Source organism: Pogona vitticeps, chromosome 4 (genome assembly GCF_051106095.1).
Source record: "Pogona vitticeps strain Pit_001003342236 chromosome 4, PviZW2.1, whole genome shotgun sequence".
NCBI lineage: Eukaryota > Metazoa > Chordata > Lepidosauria > Squamata > Agamidae > Pogona > Pogona vitticeps.
The window spans coordinates 27,218,353-27,239,005 of record NC_135786.1 but is presented as its reverse complement, the minus strand read 5'-3'; positions in this window follow the sequence as shown (position 1 = coordinate 27,239,005).

Below are 20,653 nucleotides of genomic sequence, written 5' to 3'. Positions count from 1 at the left end.
ACTTGCATATTTATTCATTTATTCATTTATTCATTCATTCATTCATTCATTCATTCATTCATTTATTTATTTATTTATTTATTTATTTATTTATTTATTTATCCATTCATTCATTCATTTATTTATTTATTTATTTATTTATTTATTTATTTATTTATTTATTTATTTATTTATTTATTTATTTATTTATACCCCACCTATCTGGACTACCAGACCACTCTAGGCGGCTGGGAATTTGTAGTTTAACAGTATTTGGTTTACTGTTGTAAACCACCCATTGCACTAATGGGGCGGTATATAAATTTAAGAAATAAAATAAATAAAAATAAAATATCCCTATACAAAATCCACATTCAACTGGATAGATGCATAGTGTTAGGACAGCTGTCAAATGAATTGAAGTACAGGTAGCCATAAGTCTTAGACTGCAATCTGAACACACATACAAGGCAATAAACTGCACTGAACACTGAGGGACTTCACAGTTTGAATGAATACTATGCTATGTTGGTCAATTTACACTTCCCTCTCATTTGAATTATCACTTTATTTGCATGTAAATTTATGCAAACATCCATCCATCAATGGATACTGATTTCATTCATCAATCAATTAGATGTTTCTATATGCAAATGCTATTAAATTATAATTCCAAAGCAGCTTTCTTTCTTTTTAGGATGATGCATGCAGAACACTATAGAAGTATTATTGCTGCATTAAAGTGCAGCAGAGAACATATTGTGCAACACAGTAAATCAGTATTCCACAAGGCAACTCAAAAAATAAGGTCACCCAAATATATATATATAAAACTTTAAAATCAGACCTCATATCAGCACCAAATTTGGCAAAGATGTAGCAGACAGTCTTTTGGGCAGTTTGGGCAACTCACAGAGCCCTGAAAATTGCTTTGTGTTGGCTGAGAAGCAGCTGATGAAAAAAGAAGTGAGCTTCTGGGATTTTCTCTTGTATGGTAGTGAGCAGAAGAAGATATCCTGTAGACCAGTGGTTCTGAAATGTCAGGCCTCCAGATGTTCTTGGACTTCAACTCCCAGAAATCCTGACTGGCAGAGGTGGTGATGAAGGCTTCTGGGAGTTGTAGTCCAAGAACATCCGGAGGCACAAGATTGGGGACCACTGCTGTAAACCATCTTGACTGCTGTCATTGGTGTTGTCAATATTCAGGCTGCCCTTTGCTATGTAAAGCTTGGCATCACTTTTCCTGCAGGTTATGTGGGCATGATAGTGTGCAGCAAAATCAGGCCATTTCCTTGTAATTTAAAGGTTAAGAAAGGAAAGTTGAAAAAGAATAATTTTTTTTTGAAATATGGGGCAGATTTTTGGAATATGTGTTAACAAGAGGAGAAGGGAAAGCTCCGAATCAAGAATCAATGCAGTTCTGGAGAAGAGGACAATAGAAGAAGAAAAATAATATAGCTGGAAGAAGAAGATTACAGCAAGAGGTCCCATCTATGGTGGTGGAGAGCACAGTTAAATTGTATTTTGGTTTGTGTATTTTATGTTGATGTTTATGTTATAGTTATAAAAATAATTATTAAAAAAGAACTGTGGGTACGGAAGCATAATATCCTACATTCATAGACTAGATGGGTGTTTTTTTTAAGAGCATGATGTTTTCATCACATTCTTGCACATAATAAAGACAGGACCACCTCATCTACTATGGGCCTTGCAAGTAACTCTGAGGTCATGCAAGAGATATGAGAGCACTTTTCAAACATTTAAAAGGCTGTCATACAGAGGAGAAGCAGGATCTCTTCTCAATCAACCCATTGTGCAGAACATACCACAATGGGCTCACATTACAGGAAGCCAGATTTTGGTTGAATATCAGGGAAAAACTCCTAACTGTTAGAGCAGTACGACAATGAAATCAATTACCTCGAGAGATGGTGAGCGCTCCAACACTGGAGGTATTCAAGAAAAATTTAGACAACCATATAGCAGTTATCCTTTGATTTTTATTCCTGCACTGAGCATGGGGTTGGACTCGGTGGCTTTATACGCCCCTTCCAACTTCATGATTCTATGAAGTGCTCATATTAAGAATAACAAGCTGTTTAAAAAAGTCCTGACTAGTGCTCAGTGACCTTTTTTCTAATTGTGCAAAAGTTTTTACAGCACGATCCTATACTTTCATATGCGAAAATAAGTCCTGCTTACTTCAGTAGAACTTCCTCTTAAATTAGTGGATGCAAGATTGCAGCCTTTGCATATTCACATAATTATCAATTAATTCAGTTAGATGAACCAGCCTTTCTGTACCTGAGCTGGGAATCCTCCTTTCAATTTGGTCAGCGCTTGAGGGGAGGTCCACTAAGAAACCCCATTGACAGCAGACCACCTTGAGTTCAACGACAGAAGAAAGATGAGATATAAATGTTCTCAATTAATTTACCCACAAGTCACAGAATGTCTTCTTTTCTAATTATTCTACTGAGAAATAAGTCCCCTGAGCTTACTCCAGAGTAAGTTGGATCCTTGATCTAAGAACACAAACTGTAACGTTTGTACCTGGGTTACAATGTGAAGCAGGAATCTACCCACAGGAAGCCTCAGTCTCTTTGCATCTGAGTTAGTTATCGAATGTACTCCCATTTAAAACAAAAAGAGGCTCAATATATGATAAACATTTTTTTAAAAAAAATTATAGAATGCTCTTGAGCAAACAATATAAGCTAGCAATTAAATTACATGAGCCTGGTATTAAAACTTTGCAGCAGTAGATATTCAAAGTCTTTGGAAAATAACAACACCCTGTGTCACTTTCAGCCTGCTTTCTGAGTACCTACATCTGTAACAAGTAAGGAGAGAGAAAATCCTACAGGTCTCTACAGAATATTCACATTATTTTTGCAATGAGAGAGCAAGCCCATCAGCCTTTATGTATGAAATGGAGACCGCTGTGATCAGCATTTCACAATTATAAAACCTGAGATTGGAGAAGTTAGGTTTTTGTGTTATTTTTGGAGAACACTCAGAAACTCCCTAATTAGTATGTCTCCTTAGCATGCAAACACACATAAGAATCGCATGTGCACAGCTAGTGGATCGTGTTTGCATGGAGCTGTGCAGGTCAACAGTAGCAGGTGGGAATCTACAGCAAGCTAAATTTACTAGAGTAGAGGTTTCACTTGGCTTATCAAAAACAGCTGGAAACAGACTAGTAAAAGAACATTCAAGAGTTCTCCGTAGTATTGAATTTTTATTGTTAAAATAAACACAGATTCCACATTTCCATATAATGTTTCTGTAGGCTGAAGCATGGGACTTGAAAATAAATTCACTCACCTTTAATCACTATTAAGTTTCATCAAATGGGGAAAAAACTAAACAAGATTAAGTGCTGCTACTAAGAAAAAGGTTTCAATTTTTAATAGTCTTTTTAACCAGAGTGTTTATGATTTTAGGGTGAAGCAGAGTGTTCTCTCTCCTAGACTTCTAGAGATTTTGTTTGGGATAAAAGTGTTTTTACCTGGACACAAATCTAATGAGTTATTAAGTTCAAACTCTTTCTATCTATCATTTGTACAGCAGTGTCACCTAGACGTTCTAAGATCCATGTCGTTATAATAGGTTTCTATTTAGCTTTTATTAGTATTGGCATGGTGTTACATGAAATGCTCATCATGAATAGTGTGACAATGAAGGGAGAAGTGGGTCACATCCAGAGCTGGCCCTATCATTTGGCAAATGGAGACAAAAGAAGCAACAGATACTGTGATCGTTCTGTGATTACTCTGAACTGAATGCCGGTGTTGGAGAAAGAGTCAGCTGCTACTCTACTCAGTTTTGTACATAGAATTAAAGAGCGTGTCATTTTATTCTTCACACAAGGTAGCAATATATTTCAGGCTGATCCTGACTATAGTGCATAGTGTTCAAAGATGAGAATTTTGACAGATCCTCATGTCTCTGTAGGGGCTCAGTCAGGATATTACCTGTTGCTCTGTCAGCCTGCCAGTTCCCATGTCAAGGTTTAGAGTCACTAGGTAAAGGTAAAGGTTCCCCTTGACAATTTTTGTCCAGTCGTGTTCGACTCTAGGGGGCGGTGCTCATCCCCGTTTCCAAGCCAGCGTTTTTGTCCGAAGACAATCTTCCATGGTCACATGGCCAGCGCGACTTAGACACGGAACGCTGTTACCTTCCCACCAAGGTGGTCCCTATTGATCTACTCGCATTTGCATGCTTTCGAACCGCTAGGTTGGCAGGAGCTGGGACAAAGTGACAGGCACTCACTCTGTCGCGTGGATTCGATCTTACGACTGCTGGTCTTCTGACCCTGCATCACAGGCTTCTGCGGTTTAGCCCGCAGCGCCACCACGTCCCATTTTAGAGTCACTAGTCTGGTATTAAAAGAATCCAGCAACTTCCCCTCCCCTCGCTGTTCTTTGGACAATTTTCTGGATTAGGCCCATAAGAAACGGGGCAAGTGACTGCATAGCATTGAGGAGGTGGGTCATAGGTGGCATCTCTAAACCCAATGAAGATGTCAAAATAAAATCCTGCTGTATCACCATTATGCTAGAAGTGCTGCAAGCACCAGTGGATTCCTTTATCACATGTGGCTGGAATGCCCCAAGGTGTGTGTGTGTGGAGGGGGAGGGATGAAATACTAAGAAGATATACTGTCACAACTTTATGACAGGAAAAACTGAATATGATGCCGACCTCATTATTTTCTTAATTCATTGGTAAAAACGAAAATCTGTTACATAAGCACAATCTCATTGATGCTGGAAGTAGATAACATAGCACAAGAACTAGAAAATACTGAAGGAAAGTTCAGTATGTTCATGCGTCCATGACCGTGGAAAATGGTGACGTTAAAGAAGTTAACCCAGAAAATAAGAATAACAACAGAATCTTTGCTTGGAGATGACTTCTGTAAGACATGGTACTCTTGAATAGACAAATACAGTATCAGAAATTCTGAAAATATATTTTATAGAATAATATTACCAAAAAGGGGGGGGGGGATCTACTGGAGATAAAAAGGACACTAGTCCAATATATCTGTGGATTGTTTTTATTTGGTTTTCAAAATATTTTCTCTTATGTTTTCTGTATTTCATGTTCTATTTAGCTCAATATTGTACAGTACAAAAAGACCAGAGAGAGAGAGAGAGAGAAGGAAATGGAGTCCATTTTCAAAGTACCTCCCATGCCAACCCCCCAAACCTGCTTCTGGCACCATACATCTGTACATTAATCAGATCTGAATTTTCAAAGAGTGCAGCTGTTCTTGGTCTCTTTTTTCTAGCATGGCAATCACCTAGACATTGTGGTTACAACTACATTTTCAAGATGCCAAGCTCCTAAAGTCAAGCCTACAATCCCATGTTCCTTGGGATTGTGTCCCAGGGACTACTCAATATTTCTGATCTCTCTCTCCATGGTTGCAAACAGAGGTCCAGCTTCCAAGAAGGAGATTCAAACCTGAGTCTCCTGCCTACCCCACTTGAAGGGGACTCCTCATCATTAGGATTGCTGTGGCAAGGTGTATGGAGAAGTGTGGGAATACTGTACAGTGAATTAATGACAGAGGGCTAGAATCCTGTTTTGATCGGTTACCTTGAAGGGGGGAAAAATTTCTCCACACAACCTATTTATTTTGTCTGACAAATGCCAGGAGTTGCTGTGAAGTTGGGGTTTTGATGTAGCAGCATGTGTTCCGCAAACTCTGAAATCTAAATTATTCTCCTTTCAGATTGAATTGTTAGAACTTGGCATTGTTATCAGTTTTTAGAAGCAAAATGACAGTGGCAGCAAGGTACATTTAACTCCTGTATTTATCTGGATATTTTATTTTATTTATTTTTTAAAGAATAAATCCAGTGTTTCTAAGACAAAATTGAAGGGGAGGAATTAGCCACTAATCCATTAAAGGTAACGTTTTCTGAAAATTACACCTTTCATCAGAGTAGGCCTCCTGCATGGAACAAGATTAAAACTGGACTCCTCTTATTTATCTGCTTTCCTGTGGGCTGGGAGGGAAACATTGCATTTTAAACAGGTTAAACTCAGTGGAATTTTGAAAAGTCACTCTTAAATTTTAAACTTTCACTTTAAAGGAATGCCTGCAATTGCAGACTATTAGAAATGGGTTTCTACAGTTTGATGAGGTGGGTACATTGTATAGGGCTTCCAGACTCAGTGGGAAGAAGTTTGTTCACTCTGTGTTTTGCTAGACACCAACCACATCTGAACTTTCTAAATTTGGAAACAGGAGCTCAAGCAACTATTGGAATGTGCATTATATTTTGCAACACAGTTCTCTGAACAAAACTGTGGAGAAAAATACATATATGCATACATATTGGGACAAATTATATACAAATATTAGTGAAAAGAATGAAATGACAGAAGCCAGGTTGGCCACCTCCCTCTTCTCCTTCCATCATCAGACCAAGGCCTTCCTTTTGAGGCAGGCTTTTAAGTTATAAATGGGGTGGGGGTGTTGTGTTTTCTAGGAACCACTGTATTTGTGGAATGTGGATGTTTTAAAAATTGTTTTAGGCTTCGTGTTAATCTGATTCCTGTTTAATTGTAGTTTAATATAGTTTTGTCCGCTCCGCCACAGCGCTCTCCTGCCGTGGCAGGGACGCTTTACTCTCTCGCTCAGAAAGTGGCGTCGCACAGGTGATGCTGCTTTTGGAAGGGAGGGAGGACAGAGCTTCCAAAAAGGCTCTGTTTCCCCGGCTCAGCCTCTTTTGCCGTTTGCGCCAGCCTTGTGAGATCACTGTTTCACTTTTTCGCAAGCAGCTGCTTTTCCATGGAGGAGACCTTTTTCGTGATCGGAAGGATTAAGTCCCTTTCATCTTTATTTCGTTTACTTGAATTCTTTTACTTGGCTTGTGTTTACTGTATTTGAATTCTTTAGAGCTTGCTTTGTGGGTGCAAGGGGGGGTGCGTGGTTGGTTCTTCTCCTCCGCAGACTTCACAGCCGGTGGGGGGGAGGATTGGCTTTGCTTCAATGTATTGTCGTTCTATTCTGTGTTTTCCTGGCGCTTGTTGCTGTTTTATAAATTACTTTACATATAGTTTTTTAAAGGATGATTTAAGTGTGGTGGTTGGGAACGATTTCCATTTTGAGAATTGTTCAATTGTGGTTGGTGGTTTAACTCTGCACACACACCCCACTGCATCCCAACCCCTTTTGTTCCTTCAAAATTTTAAATTGGGCTGCTGCATTTGATCTTATTGTTTCCGTCCTCATTGCCTCTGAGTGCTATTAATTTTAATTGAATACCAGTGCCACCTGGTGGTCCCTTCCATGCTACTATAATTTGAGAGAGAGAGAGAGAGAGGGAGAGAGGAGAGGGGTGTCAAAAGGCAGGAGTTGGTGCTGTGCCACCTGCTGGTCAGTCCTTATGTACCACCAAAAAAAGGCTGTTAGTAAGGCAGGCAGACTCATTTTGCGCCTCCTGCTGGCCTGCAGTTTGGCTGAATTTCTTTATATTGCAATTTGGCTATAAATTGAACCAAATAAATAAATACAGAGCATAAAGTAAAATAAATAAATAAATAAATAAATAAATAAATAAATAAATAAGTAAGTAAGTAAGTAAGTAAGTAAGTAAGTAAGTAAATAAATAAATAAATAAATAAATAAATAAATAAATAAATAAATAAATAAATAAATAAATAAGGGCAATTCAAGACCACGAAAGGATATAGACACAGCTATTATGGGATCCAAAAAAAGGGCAAGGTGAGAAGAAGGGGAAACAGCCTGCTAAATGCAATGCTCCAGCCAGAGCAGCACCAGCCATCGCTTTTTTGGATGAGGAAGAATGGCCCAACTATAGTGCCATTCTGGCTAAGCTGAGCGAGCTGGAGAGAAAAAGGGCCCTTGCCAGCAAGGCCTCAAGAACTGCCATGCCCAGGAGATCGAGAAGGGAGTCTAAAACCCGTAAGATGGCTGAGCTCAAGCAATTAGGTGAGGTGATGATGTCTCGAATTGGTCTTTTAGAAAAGGAGTGTTCTGCAGGTACACGGCCAATGGCGGTGGTTTCTGAGGAAGGTGGTGCCTCAAACATGACTGCTGGAACACAAGTGGAAGGCATGCAGGAAGGCAGCGTGATGGCAACGGGCCAGTTTCAGGACTGAGTGGGACTACTGACACGGAAATGGGTGTTATGATCGATACATAGTGGAGCCCTGGTGATGTTGTTCAAGGTACCAGCCAGGAAGTGCTTGCCTTGCCTTCTGCTGCTTTAGCAGTTCAGGCAGCTGTAACTCAGGGTGAGTGCGCACCTGCACAACATACATGTCACATAGGAGGGATTTGGCCTTGGGGTGGGGTCAATCCCCCGGGTTGTTTTCCAGTTGATCCTAGTGTGTTGCCTGTTAGTCCAAGTCCTAGTCCTTCCACTTCGGGTGGCCCTCCTTTGGCTTCAAAGCCGTGGATGGTGCCGTACACACAGTGGTCTCCTATGTTTCAGTTACCCAGTCTTACGGAGAGCTGGCAGATGAAGGGTTAACCTGCAATTCTGAACACAGGTTACAATTTGGTTTCTAGCAGTGCACTACCATGGGGTAATCCATCATTACCATTAGGAGACCACTTGCTGCCATCCACGATAGAAAAAAAATTAGCAAGGAAAATATATGGACATTTTTGACCTGCTAAACATAAAAATTGAGTAAAAGAAGGGTAGCAAGGAAGAAGAGAAGGAAAAGGATCAATTTCAGAAAAAGAAGGCCAAGAGGTGTTGGGCAAATTAGTTACTGGGTTTTTTATTTATGTTGGCATGAGGTTGCCAAAAATTGGACATCTCACTGGCAGGTTGAGCCTATCGACTAGCAGGTGAGAGATATCTTATATGGAAGGACATCCCTGCCAGCTGCTCATTTACGGTCATGAGGCTTGATGGGAAGAGGTGGTTGGGGGGCACCATTTCATAGAACAACTGAAGGCGTGCTGTTCAGCAAACAGCATGGTTCAGTAATAGGAGCTTGCCCTGTTCTAGGAAGTATCCAGAGATCTAGGATTATCCGGACATAAAAGGGACTCACACTATGGTAGGTCCCCTTGTATTTTGGGGGATACAATTCAAATAGTTAATACAGTTGTGGCCCAAGTTTTAATCCAACAATCTGTGTCTCGCCTCATTATGGGGAGGGCAATGTATAGTTTTTTTAACTTGTTATCAGTGTTGTTATTATTGTTTAGTCATTTAGTCATGTCCGACTCTTCATGAACCCATGGACCAGAGCACACCAGTATCAGTACACTTGTATCAGTGTACAAGTTTTAATTGTTGTGAGTCATGAGCCATATTGGGTCCCCTATAGAGAGAAAGACAGAATGAATGAATGAACTCCTAGAAAACCAAGTATATTAGGAGAAAGTGTTTACAAAAATGTATATTATTAGAAATGTACAGATTTCCAGGCCTCCCACACACACACATTAATGTGGAAAGAGGGGGAAAATAGAAGGCTTCAGGCATAAAAACATAAAATAAACCATAGCAGACATTCATTACCACTTCTAGAGATTTAGACCCTTGTCTGTCTGTCTGTCAGACTGACTGACTGACTAAGTTCTATAAACATGCTAAGACTGACTTAGCAGTTTAGCAGATTCACAGCTTTTCTAGGGTAACTGACTCAATGTGACACTCTAGCTAATGCATATCAAAATGTGACCATCAAACTTAATTCTAAAGCAATTACAGTATTTAAAGAACAGAATTCTGTGTCAATTCCAAATGGTAAGAGAAAGCAGCCATGTTTTTCCTTAAAAAATAAATTTGTTGATCACATTGGTCAAACACAGAATAAGATAATGGCTGAAATCCATGGGCACAATAGGGATTACATCAGCAGTAGCATAAATCACCACTGATTAAAAGCAAATCACTGCTGATTAAAGGTGATTTCAGGATGAATGTGACATGTATACAATGTGATGAAGTCATGTGCACTCTGAAATTGCCAAAGGAAGGTTTGAGTCAGCAGTGATTTGCTGCTGCTTCTGCTGCTAATGTCATCACCATTGCACATGTGGAGCTGTGCAACAGGTTTTGAGACAGTAACATACATTAAATATGTATCTGTGTACAGTGGTGCCCCGCATAGCGGAACACCACTGTTCTATACAGAACGGGGAAACCCATTGGAACACATTAAACTTCGTTTAATGCGTTCCTAATGGGCACAAAACTCACCATTCTGCGATGTTTCCCCATAGCGGCAGCCATTTTCGCACCCTCGGTAAGCGAGGGCAGGGCGCGAAAATGCTGCACGTGGCCATTTCATGTGTCCGGTGGCCATTTTGGAACCGCCGAACAGCTGATTCCCCGACTCCAGGAGTCCGAGCATGGCTGGGAAACCGGGCGTAGGGCAGCTCCAAGCAGCAGCGGGGGCAGGGAGGGTGGGGGGGTCCAGATGGATTCCAGTGCTTTGCCTGGAAGCCATCAGATCCCCCTGCCCCCGCTGCCGCCGGGAGCCGCCCTGCCCGCCTATCCCAGCGGACTCCCTGGAACAGCTGAGGGGCGGGCGTCTGGGCTTCAAACCACCGCCCCTCAGCTGTTCCAAAAGGCAGGGGTTTGGGCTGCACCGGCAGAAGCCCTTCTCCTGGAGCAGCCCAAACCGCCGTCTTTTGGAACAGCTGAGGGGCAGGCGTTTGAGCTTCAAACCACCGCCCCTCAGCTGTTCCAAAAGGCAGGGGTTTGGGCTGCACCAGCAGAAGCCCTTCTCCCAGAGCAGCCCAAACCCACACCTTTTGGAACAGCTGAGGGGCAGGCGTTTGGGCTGCTCCCAGAGAAGCGCTTCTCTGCTAGCAGCCCAAACGCCCGATGGTCAGCTGTTCTAAAAAGCGAGCCTTTGGGCTGCTCCCGGGGAAGTGCTTCCCCGCGAGCAGCGCAAAGCCCATTTTTTTGGGAACAGCTGACCAGTGGGGCCTTTGCCATGATCGTGGGGGAGCGCTCCCCCGCGATCATCGCAAAGGGAGTTGTCCCCATAGGGGCCATCGCAAAGCGATCGCTCTTGCGATGGACTTTAGTCCATCGTAATGCGATTTCATCGTTAAACGGAGCGATCGTTATGCGAGGCACCACTGTATCTCCAAAAGAATAGGGAGCAAAGCAAGCGGGAAATAAGTTAAATTGTGGATTCAGCCCATGAATATTGGAATGGTTAGTAGAGCTCATTTCCCCTTTGGAAAGAAATCATGTCAACATTTCTTATTTAAGAAAATAAGAAAGTTAGTGTTTATTGAAGAAACACATTCACCTAAATCCCACTGTAATTCATGTAAAGCTTCAATAACTTGCCACAACTAAGTACAGCTAATTGATAAGGTACTGAGGTGTGTCTTGGTTTCAGATTCACTCATGTTCACCTTGGCAGTTCATCAGTTAGTGACACTTGTCAGCTACAGGTTATGCAGTCCTTACAGGAACATCTATTGAATTCCAGCCATTGAGATAGGAAAGATAAAAGGAATCTAATGGTTGTTGTGGGGTTTTCGGGCTCTTTGGCCATGTTCTGAACCCACAACAACCATTAAATCCCGACCATGAAAGCCTTTGAGAATACATAAAAGGAATCCTTGACCTTGTTCTAAGGCTGTGGATACCTCCTCACCTCTTCAGGAGAAAGGTAAGATGTCTCTTGCATTAAAGAAGAACAACTGAATTCTGAGTTCCAAATGGTAAGAGAGAGAGAGTTGAAGGGGAAATACGGTATGGGAAAGAAGGAAATGGCATCAACAACTCTCAGAATATTCATTTAGATTGAAGTAAGGTCAAGATAGGTAATTGTAGGAGACAAACTGTCTAAGAAACCTGAAGAGTCCTCCCTTTGCAAAAACATGGCTCTTCTTCAATGTAAAATGAGTTCCATCCCATGCCCTCCAAGAAACCAGACACCTTATATGAGACTTGAGAGCAAACTTTTCCCCTTCTTTGAGGCCCTTCCCTTCCTTTCTGACCCCCCCCAGGAGTTACCTTGAACAGAGAAGCTAGAAGACTTGCAAAGCTAGCCTCCCTCCCTCCATCTCTCTAAGTATGTTGGTGGATACAAATGCTACATTTTGTTCTTTCTTATCCTTGTTTTCCCAGAAGATGCTGTTTTCAGAGAAAGGCCTGTCTTCTGTAAAGTAGGACACACAGCCACCTTATTTTAAAAAGATGGGAATGTCTTATTCTGTGAAGTCGTATTTGCGGAAAGGACATTGGGATCCAGGACATTAATCCCAACAGGGGACAGATTTAGGCTTATGTATCATCATTCCCTCAAGGGAATCAATAGACTGAAAGATCTATTAGCTTGACCACATCTGCAGACTGTATCTATTACAGCATATCCAAAGCAGTAGACCTACCGCTTCATAAGTGATTCTTATTTAGAATCAAATGGAATTAGATAAATAATCAGAGCATGAGAGAACAACTTTTTTTTTTCATCCTTCCAAACTCTGTAGGGCCATTAGGCAATTTACACCAGCAGCAGATGCTGGTGGACGTCTAGCTGTGTCTCATGAACTGTTTATTCCCTTCTGTTGGAGGAGAACCTAGTTTTAAGCTCCCTAAAGTAGAGTTGAAGTAAAGCGTAGCCGTGTGATCCAAACAAAATAAAATCCAAATGCAAAAGCAGGCGATACCTTTATAGTCCACTAAAAAGTCATCATGCAATAAATTAGCTTCAGTGAAACAGAACACCACTTCATCAGGTTTGTACCAGTGTGAAGAATTTGAAGTCCAAAACTTAAAGTCTGAGCATACATGGCAAGATGGATTTAGCCAGAGAAGTTGCTCTTAGATGCTACGCCCTGCAGTTCTTAGCAATATGTGTTTCACCAGGCTTGTCTCTTAGATGGAGACAGAATGTCTTGTCCATAGTGTAGGATAACAGTCCTGTTTGTTCCAAACAATAATGCTTAGGAGGGAATTATTCGAAAGCTGCACTTGATCTTTCCAAGTATAGGGGATGTTATACAGATGAATGGGGTGCAAGAGGAAGGAAGAAATGGGAGATAGAGGCTGGGGCAAAGAATCACACTGGAAGCAGAACAGCAGGAATAATGAGGAGCACACCATGGAAAGGGTCTACATCCCATGACGATAAAAGGAGGAACTGATTCCCATGATAGAGAAGATCATTATTACCTGCCTACATATACAGTATGTGTTAAAGATGAGGTGTTTCAGAGGTGGGGGTAGGGGACACAGCAGCGCTAATCCAGCACCACCATAGTTGGATACAGAGGGTTTAAACTAACATCATTAAAAGTTAAGCACTGAAAGCCCTGGATTTGTACTGCCCTGAACAGAGCCATATTTTTCAGAAACTAAACAGGTTGGGTCCGGTTAACACTTGCAGGGGAAACCACCAAGGAATAATGGAGATCTTCCATCAGGCTGAGAAGAACCCTGCCTAAAAGGTTGGGGAGCCACCAGTCAAAACTGAAAATACTGATTGGGTGTCTGACTCAGTACACGGTAGCATCTTATGCTCCTATGGACTGATCAGTCAGTTTATCCCACCCTCTAATCTTTGATCCTGAAGTTCTTTCCATGAAAAATAAAAATTAAAAATTAAGTTTTTTTTTACAGAAAAATAAAAATTAAAAATGACCCATGCCTATTGGTTCCCTATTTCCACAGTCCCTTCTTTTCTCCTGGCTGTAACTGATTAACTGCCTCCTGTCTATGTCCCCAGTGCTTTTGATGGCTGTTACCTTCTCTGTAAAGCCCGCAAATGGAACACATTTCCATTTGCCCAGTGGTCCAGGCCAGCCTTGTAACAGCCGCATCTTTAATTAGGTCTCTCTGAAGAATCCAGCTTCTTCGTAATACCCAAGGTTTCACTGCTTTTTGCAGAATGAATATTAGTGCCGTCTTTGTAAGTGTATGATGTATGAACTGTATGTATTTCTTTGATAAATTGTTTTTAAACATTTCCTCCTTTTTATTAATTGAAGAGGAAGCTCATGCATCAATGACAATTTTATGCTGGTTTACACATAAATTATTTCTCCGCAATGTTCATTTTTATTATTATTGCCGATATTACAGCAAATGCTTTGCCTCCCCTCCCCTTTTTGCCTTGTAAACAAGATTTTGCTTACAGCTAAATGAAAAGAAGTGAAGTTAATCACATTGAAATAATAGGTTTAAAAATGTAATTCAGGAATGCTGGATTGATTTGAAAAAAAATCTTCACCAATAGAAAGGTTCCATAAGCAATGGCAGATACTCTTCTTTTTCATTATTAAATGGCATTCATTATGATGAAAACACAGAAGAGGCCTTAGATTTTTTTTCCCCTCCATTCCTGCTGCTGAAAATGAAGGAAGTGGAGAATATCAGGCAGATGCTGGAAAAACGAAAGAGCTGGCAATAAAAATTGAATACAGGAGGTCTTCTGCCTTTCCTGTGTTGCATTTTATCAGCCTTCTCTGCCACAGGGAATCTTTTTGGCCAGGACCAAATCAGACTCTACTGGGTTCCCAATTTGACCTCCTAGACCTATTAAGATGGCCACACTCCTTTCCCCATAAAGTCATTGCTGAATAGCAACCTATTTTTTTGCCTCCTTTTTCTCTTTCAAAAGATTGATACTTATCTTTCCAGAGGCTTAGTTACTAACAGTAGCATTACGAAACTAAAATATCCTTAGTTTTTGATCTCACCCTTTTCCTTCTGTTACCAGCCAGCCACTACATGGAAAGTGGTCCTCAGGACTTCTTCTGAGATAATTATTGGAAAAGACTGAAAGAAGCTCCACCATTTCACTTCCAGTAACTAAATCTGTTGGACTACAATTCCCATCGTTCCAACCAACAAGCTGTAGCCTAGTACTGCTTCAGAGTGACTGGTAGAATGAGACTGCTATGCAGCAGGCAAAGTATCAGAAAAAGAAGCTGGGGGTGGGTAGGGATCTGGGTCTGAATGTTTGGATGAGGGACATCAGCTTTTGTAGAGAAAGCAAGAGGTGAGCTAGTTTTTGCCTGCTGATGACTCATTCTTCTTTACGTGCACCGTTTTAATCTGTGACAGAAGAGATGGCAATCTTAGAACCTGCAGGCTGCACGCAACCTCAAGGCTGCCTTCCTAACCCTTGGACCACAATCCCATGCCCCTAGTTTTTAATTGTTATTTATTAACAGAAATGAGCATTACAGTTCTTGGAAGTCTTTAACAGCAGTGCTTCTCTTGTAGAGCAAGGTGTGCCACACCACACTTTGTCCAAGCAAAGAACCAGTTTTAGAAACGAACAAAGCAATAGATAAAGCCTGAAAGAGGAATTTTCCATATTGGAAGTGACAAGACTGGACAAGACCACGTAAATGAACTGTGCAGCCCCAGATGGTCCTAGGGCCAGTCAACAGTCTCTGGATCTCTGGACCTTTCTCCCTTCATCTAACCTCTATAATGTTTCATGTATCTTACTAAACAGCTTGGGGTTCTGTCTAAAAGACCACCTCTCCCTCTATGACCTTGCCCAGGCATTAAGATCATCTGAGGAGGCTTTTCTCTCTCTCCCCCACCACCCTCACCGGTGCACTTGGTGCGGACATGGAATAGGGCCTTCTCAGTCACTGCTCCCTGACTCTGGAACTCCCTCCCAGAAGCTAGGCTAGCCCTATCTTTGCTGTCCTTCCATAAGCAAGCAAAGACCTTTCCCTTAAGGCAGGCTTTTCCTTAATGACTGGTGATCTGAGAGTAGTTTTAATTGGATTGTTGTGCTCTGTTGTTTTAAATGTATTTTAATATTGATTTTATGTACCATTTTAATATAAGGTAAAGGTAAAGGTAAAGGTTCCCCTTGTCAATTTTTGTCCAGTCGTGTTCGACTCTAGGGGGCGGTGCTCATCCCCGTTTCCAAGCCATAGAGCCAGCATTTTCTCCGAAAACAATCTTCCGTGGTCAGATGGCCAGTGCAACTTAGACACGGAACGCTGTTACCTTCCCACCAAGGTGGTCCCTATTTATCTACTTGCATTTGCATGCTTTCGAACCCCCAGATTGGCGGGAGCTGGGACAAGTGACGGGTGCTCACTCCATCGCATGGATTCGATCTTACGACTGCTTGGTCTTCTGTCCCTGCAGCACAGGCTTCGGCAGTTTAGCCCACAGCGCCACCACATCCCTTTCATTTTAATATACTGTAATACCTGTTTAATTCTTCTTAAATATTTGTATAATTCCTATTTTTAGCTTTTAAATGCTGTATTTTAATGATGTAAGTCACCTTGGGTCCTCTTAAGGAGAAAGGCAGGATAAATCAATAAATCAGTTCTCTGAGCAGTGAGTAATTACAGGAGCAGAGGACTTGTCCAGGTTTGGGTTCCATTGTAGAAGATCACTGGAAGTGTTTGTTTGTTTGTTTGTAATATTGATATTTGTTTTCAGATGTACTGACTGAGCATAAATTTAGCCATGGCTCAAACACTCCATGAGCTGCCAAAGTTGACTGCTCCTATATCTGATCTCTAGTGAAGCAGTCAACCCACCAAAATGCTTAGAGAGATGAATGCCAGCTTTGTGTATTTCTTCTTCAGTCTACAATACATATTGCTATCCCTATTTTTTTTTTAACATAAAGGAAACTTGCCCCTGTATCTGAAAAGAGGAGGGAAATCTGGGCAAGTAATTTTCTTTGAGTGCCATCTTGGCCCATTTTGGTCCATTGGAGCAGTGGTTCTTAACCTGGGCGATAATGCCCCCCAGGGGGCGATTTCATTTTTCAGGGGGGTGGTAGAACGAAAAGGGGCGGCGTGGGGGCACTGGAGCAGAAGGGGGGCGGTAGGGGGGCGCTGGAGCAAGCCAAACCTGTTAAGATGGCTGCAGCCTTTTTACAGTGTGCATGAATATATATTTCCCTCCAAATCTTAATTTAGTTTCAGAATTTTCGTCTTGAAATTTTTAGTTCCTGTATTGTGGTTTGTTTTCATGCCCTTTTAATATTTCTTTTTGCGTCTTAAAATTCGTTTGCAACTAAATCATTAAATGTTACTTTTTGGGGCCTTTCATTTTCTTGGAATTGAATTTTGTTTTCAGGGGTCATTGGGTTTAAGTGTAATAAATAAATAAATAAATAAATAAATAAATAAATGAATGAATGAATGAATGAATGAATGAATGAATGAATAAATAAATAAATAAATAAATAAATAAATAAATAAATAAATAAATAAATAAATAAATAAATAAATAAATAAATAAATAAATAAATAAATAAATAAATAAGAAAGAAAGAAAGAAAGAAAGATATCATCACTGTGGGGAGGGGGGCGATGATAACTTCCTCAATGGCTCAAGGGGGCATTTCTTTCAAAAAGGTTAAGAACCACTGCATTAGAGAAGTATCATTAGAAAAGATCAGGATACTTGGTTAACAAGTCTAAGATGTCAGTCATGTGTTGACCATAGTTCTATTTAAAACAAAATAAAACATTTTTAAAAGGCATAAGAGTATATACTGTTCACTCAGAACATATGTTTCTTTTTAAACTGCTGGTCTTTAGTCATCTTCTTGATAGTGAGGGATCAAAAATGTTTGAGCAGGTCATTAATCATTTTGTCTGCTTCTTGCATTATTTAAGAACAGACATGAAAGATAACAGAGGAACATTCAGCCAAAGAATGCAAACTCCTCCATGTAGCACTTGTTCCTCTGTTTATCACACAATTATAGATCCTGGTGTACCTCTTTTCAGCATATAGTACTTACCATATCAGTAATGCTTTCTTACATTCAGAAGCCCTTTGCATGATTTTCTATCTATAATCTTAACACTAATCATGTAAGACAAGTCGATGTTAGGGACCTTTTGGTCCTGCAGTTCCCCAAATCCCCCAGACACCATGCTAGCTGGTCATGCTAGCTGGGGAATTCTAGATGTTGTAGTACAGATACGTAACCTTTACAGATGGTTAGTCCAAGGCTGTTGGAATGTCTTGACTAGGCTATATAGTGAGTCTGGGGTGGAGAACAATTTTAATCAAGGACTTCCCAATTTGTAGCTCAGTCTCTTAGTAAGTTACACCAGTTCCATGCTTCACAAAACTTGGTTTTGTCCTGGACCGGTAGAGATTGCCCACCCATGGTGTGCACTGTCTTAAGATCTCCATCATTCAATATAAGATTCTTTCACAGCCCCACAGTGCATTCTGTGAACTAATGGCAGAATCTTCTGCATACCAAATATGTATTCTATCTACTGAGCTACCTATGACCTTAGAAGCCTAGACTCAGATACAATTCTGGCCTGCCCTGCCCTTTAACCTTTCAGTGAACATCTGATCATTGTCTCCTTCATTTTTAATTTTGGCTTTGGATGGTAGAGGACAATTTTATCTCCACCAAATCCTCTAGTTTCCACCCACCCCACAATATTTGACCATAAGGGGAGCATGAAAAGTGTTAATTTTTAAATGCTATCTTTTAGTGTTCTGGAATCCAAATATTTCCTGGAGTAGCATGCAAGATCGCTAGGCCATACTCTTGGCTAAATATAAAGTCATAGATTTATTGACCTCACTCTGTGTGAACTTTGCCAGCTGAAAAACTTGGCACCTTTCACCCTTTCATTTTGAGAATGTCATAATTCAGGTTTCCTTGTCCAATTCACTTTAAATTTTAGAGAGAAACTGGTTACAAATCTAAACAAACTGTGAGGCTGAGAGGATATATATTCTTGTCCATTTTAAACAGCAGAGCATACTACAGTATATAGGGGAAAAAATTATTGTAACCTTCAGATGGAAGTCTTGCTACTGCCAGACTGTTTCCATGCATTAAAAGGTACACATTGATCATTCTAAGTAGAAAAACAAGCAGATGCAGTCCTTTTCTCTGATTCAAATTGCGCTATCTATTGTATCTATATGCCAGTGTGGACAGGCCCTAAGACTCAGGAGACCAAGGTTTAAAGAACGTTTGGCCGTGGAAACTCACGGAGGTAGAGTGGCGTTGGTAAAACCAATCCTTAAATATCTCACTTACTGTGAAGGTACTGTTAGGGTCTCTGACTTGACAATACGTAACAGAACATGATTCAAAAAGAGTGGATTTTTTATTTTGTTTTTAGAAGTGTGTAGGCATCCTTCAGTCTCGAGAGACTATGGTAACGTGCTCTGTATGGAGGACTTGGAACAGCATCTAGTGTGGCTGAAAAGGCCAATTCGAGAGTGACAATCCCTTCCACACAAAAGACAACTACAATCTGTCCCCCGTCCAGCTCCTTGGTTTTGCTGGTTTCAGGACTGCCTCTTTGCCTCGGCCTGATGGACAAGGGTCTCTCTAAAATAGGAGAGGCCATTATACACTGCCTGCCACCAGGCTGCTCAGATGTCAAGGTTTCCCAACTGTTGAGGTCAATTCCTAAGGCCTTCAGATCCCACTTGCAGATATCCTTGTATCTCAGACCATCAGCCATTCTCACGACATGCCCAAGCATTACTGAAACAGTAACGTCTATGTGTTTAGAAGTAAATCTGTTTGAAATGCTGGAGCCGCAATTGTGAGCACTTACCCAATAGGAAGCTTTGGTTCATAATGGGTCTGAGGGCCAGTTACGCAATGGATATCACGTCTGATTACGGATCAGAAGATTCTAAATTCGGCTCCTGGTTGGCTTGGGTAGAACACTTTAAAGAAGGGGAAACAGCCAGCCAAGAAAAGGCCGGGCTTCCCAGCTGTCACCTTCCCAATCCTCTTCTGATGAGGAATCCTGGCCACTATGGCAAGAACTTCGAGAAAAAATCTCTGCATTAGAGGCTTAGCAGCTGGCAAGACAAGCTCCGTAGCCAAGTGAGGTTCAGCCATGCATATCAGCTAGGGATGCCAAGAGCCACCGTAGGGCTAAGCTCAAGGCAATAATACATGATCTAATGGCTAGATTTGCTGTTCTTGAGGCAGAGCAGCTACCTGAAGTGACCACCAGATGCGATGCAGATGGGGCTTCTTCGACACCAAGGTCACGGCACATGGAGAAGGGTAGAAGGTTGTCAACTCCTGTAATGGCCAAAACAGTGACTGTGCCAGAAAGTACAAGAGGAAGCATATGAAGTCAGCCCTGACAGACCATACACTGGGGATGGAACAAGTACAGCAATGACTTCATCAGGTGAGCTAGCTGCTGCACCGGGCATGTACACACTGATCCCCACATGGCCTTGGGCCAGCGGTGGTCAATTAAATCATGCACTTTACACACAATGCAATTCACAGAGCGTGGAGCTTCCCAGCACTGCATGGCCATGCTCCGGTCCATAATTCAGTGGCTGGGTCATGCCATACCCTCCTTTCACATTGCTGGACCAATCTAACACCACGGCTAGTGTAGGGGTTTGGCTTTACCCGTCCATGGCTTCAGCACATGACCCATGCTAGGCCAGATTTTGGGGACAGATTTGACAGTGGTCATTTGAATAGGAAGGTCGCCTTTGATCAGAATCCCCACCTTGGAGAGTGAAGATACATCAAGAGCAATAGGTTTGGCCCTGGCACTGAGAATGAGGAAGGGTTATGCGGCCATGAGTATAGAGTTCCAGGAATTTAGGGAAATGGCCGACCTGGAGCTGGCTTGGTCGGCACCAGTTAAACATTTGCAACAATTTATTGTACATTTAAATAGAAAGGGACTGGCACCTGGAACCATTCAGGGAAG